The following is a 12,710-nucleotide window of genomic DNA, read 5'->3' as shown; positions in this document are numbered from 1 at the left end:
GTACTCTACCCAGTCTAGGCACACCCGTGCTGGAGGGGCAGTGCTTCCCACAGGGTGGAGGTGGTGCTTTTGTGCTGGGACTGGGAGAGTATGGAGGGGGGCCCCAATCTCCTCCTGCCCACACCCAGTTCCAACGGCACCCAGGCCAAGACCCCCTGAATTCTGCCTTAGCCAAGCCGTACAATTCAGCAAAGGGGCTGAGCGCAGGGAAAAACTTGCCCCATTGCTCTTGGTTCTCAGTGGGGGTCTGTGTATTTCTGATTTCCTCACCTCAGCCAGCTTGCGGAAGCGCCTCAGGACTTTTGCTCGGCCCACCTGCTGTAAGTGCACTGCTCTCCGGTTAGGGCCACAGGACAGATTGGGGTGGTTAGGGTCTGTCTCCTGGGGGAACAAAAGAGCCATTTGCCAGCCAAGTCAGAGTCAGGTTTACACATGTAATTCTTCGTTGTTGTTCTCATCATCTCCACCACCACCACTGCAACAACCCTTGAAACCCGGAAACTGAAGCAACTAGAGATCTCTACATGTATGGAAAGTGAAGAGGATGGCAAGATGAAGATGATCTTGCAGTACAGAATGAGAAGATAAAGAAGCATTGGAAACGTGAGAGTGATAGATAGGTGTCCCCAGAACTGCTGGAGAAATAGGGGGATATGAGAGAGAGAGAGAGAGAGAGAGAGAGAGAGAGAGAGAGAGAGAGAGAGAGAGAGAGAGAGATGCCAAACTCCATCCCTCAGGAGTAGAGAGCCCAGGATTCCCTGGAAAGGGAGGGTGCTTACCACAAAGTAGGGTCGGGTCCGTTCGGCCTTGGTGGTGGACAGGGCTGGAGTTTGCAGTGGAGGCTGTTTTCAAGATTCACCAATCAAGAGCATAGCACAGAAGGAAATACAAAAGCAAGGTGGTATTGTCAGAGATGTGGCAGAATTTGAGAGATTTAGAACTCAAATGCCGAGCACTTCTTGGGTCTTACAGTGGGTATTGGAAAGAATCACCCCCTTTGATAGACCTTAAATTCTGGTTCTGGTTCTCTAAATTCTCTAAATTCTGGTTCCCTTAAATCCTGAAATGAAAACACAAAGAAAATTCCCTTCACCAGCTGTACTTATCCAATGCAACCTATAACATATAATTGAAAAACATCACAATTACAGTCCAGAAAAAGTGTCAGATATAAAAAACAAGAATTATTGAGATTGAAAAAGGATCACCTTTTGAACTTGAACAGTTCTGTAGGGAGGAGTGGGCAAATATTGCTCCGTCTAGATGTTTAAGGTTGATAGAGAAGTATCCCAACAGACTCAAGGCTGTTATTAAAGCAAAAGGTGGTTCAACAAAATATTGACATGGGGGGGGGGATTGATCCTTTTTCAATCTCAGTAATTCTTGATTTTTATTTCTGACACTTCTTCTGGACTGTAATTGTGATGTTTCTCAGTTGGATGTTTTAGGTTGCATTGGATAAGTACAGCTGGTGAAGGGAATTTTCTTTGTGTTTTCATTTCAGGATGTAAGGGAACCAGAATTGAAGGTCTATCAAAGGGGGTGATTCTTTCGAATACCCACTGTAGGTGTTGGCATGAGATGTTCAGATTTCTTAGATGATGCTCACTCCCATGGCAAGATCTACCCAGTCTTGGGGCAAGCTGAGGCTCTTGGATCTGAGGCAGAAAGGTTCAGCACAGGCTCAGTACCGCGAGGACCAAAAATGCATTTCCGCAGGAGGTGGCTGGCATCCAGAACCGCAGAGTGCTACTAGAATGATGCTGAACAATCAGCTTTGGAGAAGCCGCTGCCACTCTGTGTAGACAATACTGAGCTAGATGGACCAACGGTATACTGCCACTCAGTATATGGTAAAACTGTTGTGCTAGCCAGCCAGAGATCGAAGCCTGCAGTGGACTTGTCAAGACTGCTGAAGCAAGGTCTACCCTGATCCCGTTTTTCCCTCCAGTGCAACTGTCCCTGCCCAGAGCTATCCAAGGTGCTGATCTGCCTGCTAGAATCTTGCTCAGCTGCCTTTTCTTCCGTGGCACTCCCCATCACCCCAATGTGTCAGTCTAGCTCCAACCCTAGCAAATTGTTTCTTGGGTCTGTGTGCAGCTTTGGCTGTAATGCACAGCAGTGTGAAGCCCCCCAGGGTGAAAAGGAGAGGTGGGATTCTCTTCTGATTAACTTCCCTGTCCCATAAAAAGTACTCATATTTGGACCCCGATAGCCCCACTTTACCGGTCCCCCTGGCACCAGTGGAATGGGTGGCAGATTTAGCACTCCCACCCTATCCTGAGGATGCGGGCCATCCCTTGGGTTGTTACCCCCATTCCTCTTCCGTAGGGAATGCATAATACGTACCAGCATAGGTCTCATCGTGCCACAGAGAAATTCTTGCAGCCAGCGCTCATGCTCCGGGAGAAATCCACCCATTCCTATAGTGAGCAAAAGATCTTGGACCTGCAACAGAAAGGTTCAGCACAGACTCAGTACCCGGAGGGATGAAGATGCATGATCTCAGACTGTGGCTGCCATCCGGAGCAGCAGCAGAGCGCTGCTGGAAAGATGCTGCACAAACGCAAAACTGCTTTGCTAGACAGCCACCCTAACTAGCCAGCAAGTCATCTAAGCCTGCTGTGGGCTTGTCCACATTGCTGAGGCAACCTCTACCCTGCTCTGGTCTCTCCATCTGGTTCAATGGTCCCTGCCTGGAGCAACCCAAGGTCCTGATCTTCCTGCCATAATTTGCCACCCCACCCCCCGCCAGAGCTTCCTGAGGCAGTCAGGAAGCATCTTTTGTGTACGGCCCCATTGACCCCCATGTGCTTGTCTAGCCCTGACCCACCAGGCGGTGTGTATGTGCTCTCTTAAGGGAGAAGGAATCCCCTTGAGTCCCTGTATCATCTTGACTTTGTCTCAACTTCTAAAAGAAATCAAGAAAAGGACACAGACCCACTTCTGAAATCTCAGCTAAGTCACAGGAATGATCATGGGACTACTGCACTGACCGTCCCTAGATCTGGCCTAAGGCAGAAGATCACCTTAGCCTGACAAGGCTTCCAGGGTGGGAGGACATGCGAACCAACTGTTGCTAGACGGACAGTGCCAGATGCAGCCCCCCTCCCTCGGGTTCTGGCCCCCATCCCTCTTCTGTAAGGAAGGTAAGATTTCATAGAACGTACGCTGAGAGGTCTCCTGCTGTGGTGGGCAGGTTTTTCTTTACGCCATTTTCCACATTTAAAGTAGCAGTCACCCTCTGACAGACACTCTGTAAGCCAAGGCTGTTCCACCTGCAAGAGAAAGGTTGGGCACAGGCTCGGTACCCGGAGGGCTGGAACTGCATTTCTTCAGATGGTGGCTGACATTCAGAGCAGCATGAGAGCACTGGTGGAACGACGTGGCACAAGGGCCCAGGACCCATATGTGTGGATGACCATACCCAATGTGCAGTGCTGCCATCTGCACAGGCCAGAGTGTTTATGTGTGTGTGTGTGCTCCCCCAAGGAAAAAGGAACCCCCTTGAGCCCCTGTTCTATGTTGGCAGGCATGCTGGAACTTCAGTCTTCCCAGAGAGCTCTTCCGAGAGGGCTCCTTCTCGCTGAAAGGGCCATCCCAGCACTGAGAAAAGAAAAGGGCCATGCCAAGGTCATCACAGTGGGGAATGGCTCTCAGGCTGAAGGGTTTCTGCCCCAATGGCCCCTGCTTAGAACAGAGTCAAAGTCACTGCTCTGAGGTCTGGATTCCTCCTGATACTCTGAAGGCATTTCCTCCAACTTTGCTCCTATGCTCCGGGAAAGTACTGGGTAGGATGACACTGTCAGAGTCTGCACACACCTCCCATGCATTCCTTTCCCTCTTCTCTGATGAGGTTTTTGACTGGTATGTGATTGGCTCTTGGGAGGGTGCAGAGCTCCTGAAAGAGTCTGGGAGCTTGTCTCACCAACTAATAGCCATGATTACAGCTCTGTGGTGTGTTATCCATTGAAACTTCACAAGGTGCACACAAGTGTTGTCTTCTTGAATAGGGCCCTTAACACAGGCCTGCACCAGCATCTGGGGGCTGAGCTATACTTCAAGGTGCATCCTTTACTCACGGTGCCTGCATACACTACCCCACCAGCCGACCCATTTGGTCACGATTTGGAAAGACTGCCCTGAAAGGATCACAAGTGCCGACTTAGAAAAGAATACTGACCAATGCATTGATTAGAGCTGAAGAGAACATTCTGGAGAATGATCTTATCCCTTCTAATAAATGCATGGGTGAATATTCGATCACCCTATCCGTCATGTTCTTTCCCAAGCTATTTCTGTCATGTCTTGAAAAGAGAGACCTGTCTTACTCAGAGTGTATGAATTGCTCCATGACCTGCAGTGGCAATGCTTACACAACCAAACAAAAATTTTGCTCGGGAGTGGGGGCGGGGTAGGAGGGCTGTGAAGATTGATCCAACCGAAGTCTGTGGGGTAAACAAGCTCTTATCACAAGCCTTACACCAGAGTCTGCAAGTAGGCCTGGGATGAGCCCAAGGAGCAGAGACATGCTCTGCACGGATGGACCCCATCGCTGGCCTAAGACTGAGGAGTACTTCATCCTGGAAAGTCTTCCACTGAGGGGGTCTCTTCGGACCAACTGATGCAAGATGGACAGTGCCAGATGTATCATTGGCTCTCTCCACAGCATCCTTCTGTTGCTTTCCCTACTGTGCCCTGGCACAGCTGTGATGCCCAGAAGTGGGGGGAGGAGGCATAGCTTCCGTCCTCCTATCCCTGACTCAGTGTTAGGAAGTCCCCAAACCTCAGTAACTGACAGCCCCACTTCAGTGGGACCCCTTGCACAAGGGGAATGGGAGAAAGATCTTCCATCCCTCCATGGCCCAAGGATGCGGCCCACCCCCCATGGGTTCTGACCCCCATTCTTCTGCTGGAGGGAATGTGACGCTTGCATAAAACTTACGTAAACAGGTCCTGGCATCTGATGTTCAGTTTTCTTAGAGGGCCGCTTAGGTAAACGCCGATGGTCCACCCGGACACGCCGCTTCTTTCGTACCTGAGACAGAAAGGTTGAGAACAGGCTCGGAACACAGAGGACGCAACATGAATTTCCTCAGATGGTGGCTGCCATGCAGAGCAGCAGCAAAGCCTTCCTGGAAGGATGCTGCACAACCACCCTAACTAGCTGGCAAGAGATCAAAGCCTGCAGTGGGCTTGTCAACATGGCTGGAGCAACACCACTCCAGCTCTCGTGTCCCCTCCTGTTCAACTGTCCCTGCCTGAAGATCTCCAAGGTCCTGACCTGCCCGAGGCCGTGTTCTTCAGGTCCTCGCTGGATGCCATGCCCTCCCCTCTACTGTATCAGAAGGCAGGGACAGAAAGGCCCCCACCGCCAAGAGGGGATGCCCCTGCGACACGAGTCAGGTGAGAACCAGGGAGCCCGTCCTCCTCTTCGAGCCCTTCTAGAGAGACTGCAGGAGGGTGGAGTGGGCTGGGGAAAGAAGAGAAAGGCAACCCCACCTTCCTCTCCCTGTCTTTGCCACATCAGAACTTGCAGGACACATGTAACGTTGTGTAGCAGGTGAACAGGAGAGACAAGTACAAGAACCAAGGCTTTCCTTTCAAAGGGACATTGTGACAAAGACATCCATGCAGCCCTTAGTAAGGTGTCCGTCTTGACCGCGGATTGGGGAGTCCCCAGTTCCCATCCCCATTCAGCCATGAAACTTACTGGGTGCTTCGGGGCCACTACCTTGGCTCTCAGCCCACCCTACCTCACAGGGTGGTTGTGAGGATAACCATAAGCATGTAGACCACACCAGACCCCGCAGAGGAGGAGTGGGATAGACATGTCCAAATGCTTGACTAAAACGATCCAATTGCATGCAGAATGGCATGGGACTACAATCTGCAGCTATGGCTAAATGCAGGCTTGTCAGACAAAGCAGTCCCAAAGAGAACACAAGGAATGGCTAGGCACTTTGGTTTTTAAAACAGAAAGAGGTGGAGCAAAAGGAAAAGCTAAAACAAAAAGTGAACCAAGAAGCCTCAAGAACAGTTCATTGTCTCTCTTTTTTTTAAAAAAGAAATGTTATTTACAAAGACAGAGGCAAGCAATATATTCTGACACTAGTTTCACTATTTCAAGACTTCTGAGGAAATTGGTTGAGAAAACCCTTGTTATCCATATGTCAGATGATAGTTTAGAGAGAGTGCATCAAAAAAGAGAGGACACCGGAAAAATGTTCTAGAGTAAAGCTTCAGAAGCACAAATGGTACCACAAAAAAGGGGTGCGCGCTTCTTTCTAGTGATGGAAACCCTCCAGGAGGCAGGGGACATTAATTAGAATGCAGCAACACAAAAAGCCCGAAACCCCTGCAGAAATGGATACAAATTCTTTGATTTGCCATTGGCTGGTGTCCAGCACGGAGTGATTTTAGGAAAAGAACAAGTGAACAAACAATTAGGAGAAACCTCTTTTGACCCACCACCCAGGGTTCACTTGGCAAAACGCGACCCTTCTTACCTGTCTCCTCCGCCTTGAACCGCCCTTTTTCCGGTAGATATAGACCAAGACAATGAGGCTTGTAATGGCCAAAGCCAAAACCCAGAGGAAGAAGGCCATCTCGCTTCAGGTCAGCAAGCAGGCAGTTGGCCAACTGTCTTCTGGAGCATCTTTTGCGTTTCTCCATCTCCATGGATGCCGGAACTCTCAGCTCAGTTCTAGGGGGGGATGGGAGCCGGCCAGGCAGAGACAGCTGGGAGGGGAGAGATGCTGACTGCTGGCAGCAGAGGCTGTGGACTGGGGTGCTGGAAGTGGGGTAGGAAAGCTACTCTTGGAGCCTTGGTGTCTCCTAAGAAGAGGCATCATGGGAAAGAAAGAGTGACCACTCCAACATCTCTCATGCGGGGGGGGGGGGGGCATTTGCATTTGATACAGTTGTGGAGCCCGAGGGTTAGGCCCCATCCTGTTTCACTTTTCTGCAACCTTGTAGAAACCCCGAGGACCCACAGGCCTACCAGCTGCCCTCAGGGCACGCCACTGCCATTCAGGGTGGCCAACTGCTTTTCTTAGCCACACTCCTGTGTCTTTAAGAGCAGCCCCAACGGACGCACCAGAAATTCAGGATGTGAGGCTTTCCCAGGTTAGGGGACAGGCCGCCATCAAAGAGGTGTCTGCTAAAAAGTGTTGAGAGCTAATGATGACCACACAAAACGCCCCAGTTGGTGCAACTTAATGAGGAGCTGGACAAGGAAAACTGACCCTCTCTGATAAGAAGAGAGATCCGCACACTGAGCAACCGCTTCCTCTATGCAGAAGCCACACATTGCTTTGGTCTGATTCCATTCCTCTCCTTGGACTGCTTTTCCCAAAAGAGAAGCTGGCTCATTCCCCGGGTCCAGTATTCTCTGGCCATCAGAGCACATGCAAGTCAGACCGGCAAGAATCTGCCTCTGCACCTGGGAAGAAGCTGCAAGGTGGCCTTGGTGAGCAGGGCACCTTCGGGCTGTGTTCATTTCCACCTCACCACAGCCAGCTCTCCTGAGGCCACTTGGCGGAACCAAGCACTGCCCTTTTGCCCCCTTTCCCCATGCCGGGCAAGCACGGAGGAAGTTTCTCTTTGGCCATGAACGAATAGCCGTAAACACCACTTGGCATAAGCATCTGCGCGACCCCTTGCGCGGAACTCCTGGCCCCAGACATGAAGTGTACAAGTAGCACACTCTCGAGGGCAGACAAGAAACCGGCCAGTTTCCGAGCAGAGTTCAGGCCATCTCGTTTGGGCTCAAGCTCTACAAAGGCGGGAAATGGGAACCGGAGGCTGACGCTTTGACAGAACTGCCGCCACCACCTGATCAGTTGTGATGTTGTGCAACGTCAGCAATTGTGCTGCCCTCCAACTTGCCGTCTGTGCACCCACACTCCTCCTTGGTCTTGGAGGCCCAGGTGAAGATGAGGAAGATGGAGATGCTGGCCCCAGCCATGATGCCCCATGGTGTCCATGTGGGTGCATCCAGGCAAGAATCCTCGAGGCGAGGGGTTCCCAACCTGTGGGACTCCAGACTGCAACTCCCATCATCCCCAGCCACCATCAATTGAAGCTGAGGATGATGGGAGTTGTAGTCCAGCAACATCTGGAGTTTTACAGGTTGGGAACCCCTGCAATAGGCATTTGGTGGGTCAGCCTTCGAGCTTCATTGCAGGACGAAGGATCCCCACCTCTCTCTTTCTCAAGGGACTTAATAAACTGGGAAAGAAAGTTTACTCAGAATACTGAGTCCCATTAGCTCTGCCCAGCTGGTTGCCTGTAAACTGCTCTTGGAGTCCATGAACATTCCGCTCCATGGAGTTCCATTGGGCAGTTTGGGGTGAATTGCCCCCTTTGGATTCTTTTCCTTCACAGGTTTGTGAAACCAATTTATCTACTGGTAATTCTGAGTCCACCTTGCCCACAGGTGTTCCGGTTCTGCCTCCATAAGAGATTCCATCTCTTTCAGAAATAGATCTGAGATGCTGTTCCTGAAACTCTATTTCTGTGCCCCACAGGGCTCATCAAAGCTTAAGGGGCAATTTTAGATCAAGAAAAGGGAACTCGGGAAAAGATCCAAGAGTCATTGCTTGAGGAAAGGGAAACTGCTGCCAGCCAGAGCTGGGCGGTGCTGGGTGAGACGGAATGTTGGCGTGTCTGCCACTCTGCTGTCTAGTTTGAAATCTGCCACTCTGCTGTCTAGTTTGAAATCCCAATTGGGATTTCAATTGGGATTTCAATCTACCATCTGCCACTCTGCTGTCTAGTTTGAAATCCCATTTGGGGGAAATAGATATCTTTGGCCTGATTGCAAACAGGTGACTTTTCCTTCTGTTTTGGCATGCACAGCACATGTAATGCTTCCATTGGCTAATACTCAACATAAATCAGTAGATGGCATGTGTACAGATGTGTATTTTCTTAGGCCCCTGATATCCTGCCCTTCCTTCAGGATGGTGTACACAGTTCTGCCTCCCCACATTTATTCTGACAACAGTCTTGTAAGGAGGGTGAGGATGAGGATGAGAGAGAGAGTGTGTAGTGGCCGAAGGTCACCCAGTGAGCGTTAGGGCTGCATAGAGAAAGATTTGCACCCAGGTCTCATCCAGCCCTCTAACTACCCCCCACCCCCCACGGACTCTCAGTTGTGTGGGGTATTGGCTGCAGGAAAACAAGGAGATGGAATTCCCTCATTTTAGCAGGGAAACAGGGTAGTGTGTTGGCTACATGTTGTTAAGATTGGCTGGCATACACTTTTAAGCAGTTGAATCTTGCTTCATCTTAGGAGCTCCTGGAAACTGGTCTTGCTTGGGGCCAAACAAAAGCTAGAGAAGGAGGTCCCACATGTTCCAATTGGTGCACAGCCCCACAGCCCCCCGGGATGGCCCTGCTGCAAGCAATGCACTGCTTTTCCGGGCTTCTCAATGTCACCATTGGGAACCTTTCTGAAGATAATGCATCTGAGCATTACTCTGCCAACGATTGGGCGCTTGGATTTGGAGGCCATGATTCAACAGCAACCAGGTGTGGATCACTTCAGCGTGGATGAGAGCTCACCCCAGCCCCAAACTTGATGGGCTACATCTTGTAGGTCCATCAGGAGAATGTTTTGTATGGCCCTAGTGATGTACAGTAGTATAACACCTCAAAGGAGAGAGCTACTGTAGGAAAATGAGGTTTGAAAATCTATATATAAGGCTAAGGCCGGATGTGGCAAGCCCCTCCCACACAGTGCTTTGCCAGTCGGAAAAGAGAAGTTGGCTCATTCCCCGGGTCCTGTATTCTCTGGCGATCAGAGCACATGCAAGACCTGCAAGAACCTGCCTCTGCACATGGGAAGAAGCTGCAAGGGGGGGTTGGTGAGCAGGGCACCTTCTGGCTGTGTTCATTTCTGCCTTACCACGGCGCTCATCTCCTTTGCTGAAGCCTGTGGGCTGTCTCATGCATGCCCAGGGGGTCTCGGCCTAGGTGCTGTTGGAATTGGGGATGGGCAGGCGGACATTGGTGCCCTACCCTCCACGGCTACGTGGCCACCCCCATCTCACACCGGTGCCAGGACAGCCCACGGCTCGGTCGTGGATGGTGTGCCTTCTCTACAGAAGGGGCCAGGTTCCCTCCCTGGCGGCATCTCCAAGATTGGGCTGATGGAGATTTCTGCCTCCAACCCTGGAGTAGCCCCTGCCAGTCTTTGAAGACAATACTGAGCTAGATAAAGCAAAGGTCTGACTCAGGATATGGCAGCTCCATGTGTTCCTAAGCAGGCAAAACCTTGTTCTAAATGACTCCTTAAGGGGAGGTCAATATCCACTTCACTGCAGTTGCCAGAGCACCCGCAAGCAGCTCCCAGAGCTTGTCCCCGAGAGCGAGCCCAGGCATGCCGAGGGCAGGAGATGTGCACCCAGCACCTGGACATGGCCGCATGCTTCCCTCTCGCCCATCTCTCCCCACAGTGGCGCTCTGAAGCTCTCCTCCCGTCCCTCACAAAACCAGGCCTCCGCGGCCAATCTCTCTCCAGTCCAGCTCTTCCGACCCGGCGGCAGCTCCACAGTTCAGCCCCAAGCAGCGTAGCTCATGGTGCCATTCTTGGATGGGCAGTTGGGCTTGGGCTGCTTTTGAGGGAAGGGGATTCGGGGAGGCTACGTGATTCTGGGTCCCTGCACACAACAGACTCCCTCTGCATTTCACATCCTACCCCCAAATGTCAGAGCTTGTGCCCATTTCCAGCTCAAAGGCTTCTCCTGGATGTCATAGAGCATTTTTAGTGGGGTGAATCGGTTGTCCCAGAACTGGGTCCTTGCCTGGCGCGTGTTGAGCCAATAAAACACAGCCAGGGTGGAGATCTCGAAATCAGCTTTTATTCTGCAGAATAAATGGTCCTCAAGGGAATCATTTCCAAAGCAAAAAGCACACCCAGCACATTCAGCCTCAGTGTTATATAGGAAAAGCCACACATCGCACTCCGCTAGTCCTCCTCCCTTTCTGCTGGTCAGGCAAACATGCTTGAACATCCAGGATCCCTCTGCCCTCTTAGCCTAACCTGCTTTGCATTGATCTCTGGCAGTTACAGAACCAAGAACCAGGAAGAAAGAACCATTTTCTTCCTTCTTTCGCAGGGGAAACAGAGGTGATTCATACAGGGAGTCATGGCGAATTTGTTGCAAGCAGAAGGCTAAGCTAAGCTGGCAGTTAAAGCCCTCGGCTGACTTAGTGGCCTTACATCCAGGGGAGGGCCAAAATGGCTGCACCCTGGCTCTTCCAATCCATTCAGCAGCTCCCCGTTAGGCAGGGTTGTGCTTCCCCCACCAAGCCTCCTGTTTTAAGAACTTGTTTTAAAAAGATGATGTGCATTTCCCTGGCAGAGCCCAAACGCTCTCGCCTGGGCTGAGGGGATCTCCATGACGGGAGAGGCCTGGCTGAGTGGTGCGGACTTGCTTTGCCATGAGGGCTGGGAAGTGGTTTGGAAAAGGACATGCAGGAAACCTGCCCTCTGGACCTCCCTGCAGGACCCATCCCAAGTTTCTATGCTGGCCCAGAAGGTCACGCTGCAGGGGAGAGAAGAAGACCACGAGGTCCGTGTAGCTGGAGCTGGTTCTAGGACGCAAAATAAACTCTCCCAGCCCCAAAATATTACCCTCCTGCATGGTGTGCCGGTATGGGGGGCAGGAGGGGTTATTTTCCATTTTTCTCCCCCTTGCAGAAATGGTAGTGTGGCTGTTCGAAGAAAGGGAGGGAGCGGGGAGCTGTTTCTTGCTTCTTTAAAGACTTTTTCCTCAGAAACCGTTGGGAAGAATTTCTGACGGGGCTGGTGAGATCTGCCCCACCCGCCCCCCAGGGATGGAGAAAGCTCTTGGCCAGGGAAGGGCGGCCATTCTGGCGCTGGAGTGATGATGTCCCTCACGTCTCTGAGGTGAGGAGGGAGACTGGCTCACTCACAGAGGCCTGGGCTCCATGGCCTCCTCCCGCGTCCCTCCCAGAGGGCAGTGGCCTCTCCCTTCATTTTACCTCAGCACTGCCAGGCCTCAGTGCTCCTAGTGGGCAAAAGGAAGTCTCTTCTTAATAGTGCAGAGGTTCCCAGCCATGTTACTCCAGGTGTTGCTGAACGACAAATCCCATCCTCCACAACCATGAATTGTAGCATGGGGGTGATGGGAATCGTAGTTCAACAACATCTGGTTGAGCACTAGCTGGGGACCCCCATCTGAACCGGTTCCCCAAAAGATGGGCCGCTTATTTCAGCCCAGCGTATCGGGACTGATGCTCTGCTTTTCTGTTTCTTTTTCCCAGAGTGGGGAGCTTCCTGTACGGAGCTCCAGAGGAGCAGCTGACGGACATTTCCTCTGAGGCTACACCTGTCCTCAGTTTCCGGTGAGAGACATCCCTCTTACGACTTTGGAAAGGTATCCTCCATGTTCCTGCTCCTTGTTCAGACCTATCCCATGCCCCTCAATCCTCTAGTCATTCCTTGTCCTTCTTTAGGCCGATTCAGACATTATGCTGTACAACTTGAACACATGTTGGTGTGAATTACTGTACCGGGGTTCATTACAAAATTGAACCTCGTTACAGGACCTTCAAATGCATTGTACAGATCGGAATTACACTGTACCTGTGTTCAACATAACATGGGAATGACTGTACCTGTGCACAGAATTGTACCTGTGTGTATACTCATTGTATGAGTGTTGACCATCATGTGT

The sequence above is a fragment of the Hemicordylus capensis genome, chromosome 3, assembly GCF_027244095.1.
Source record: "Hemicordylus capensis ecotype Gifberg chromosome 3, rHemCap1.1.pri, whole genome shotgun sequence".
NCBI classification, from domain to species: Eukaryota; Metazoa; Chordata; class Lepidosauria; order Squamata; family Cordylidae; genus Hemicordylus; species Hemicordylus capensis.
This window is presented reverse-complemented; position numbering follows the sequence as displayed.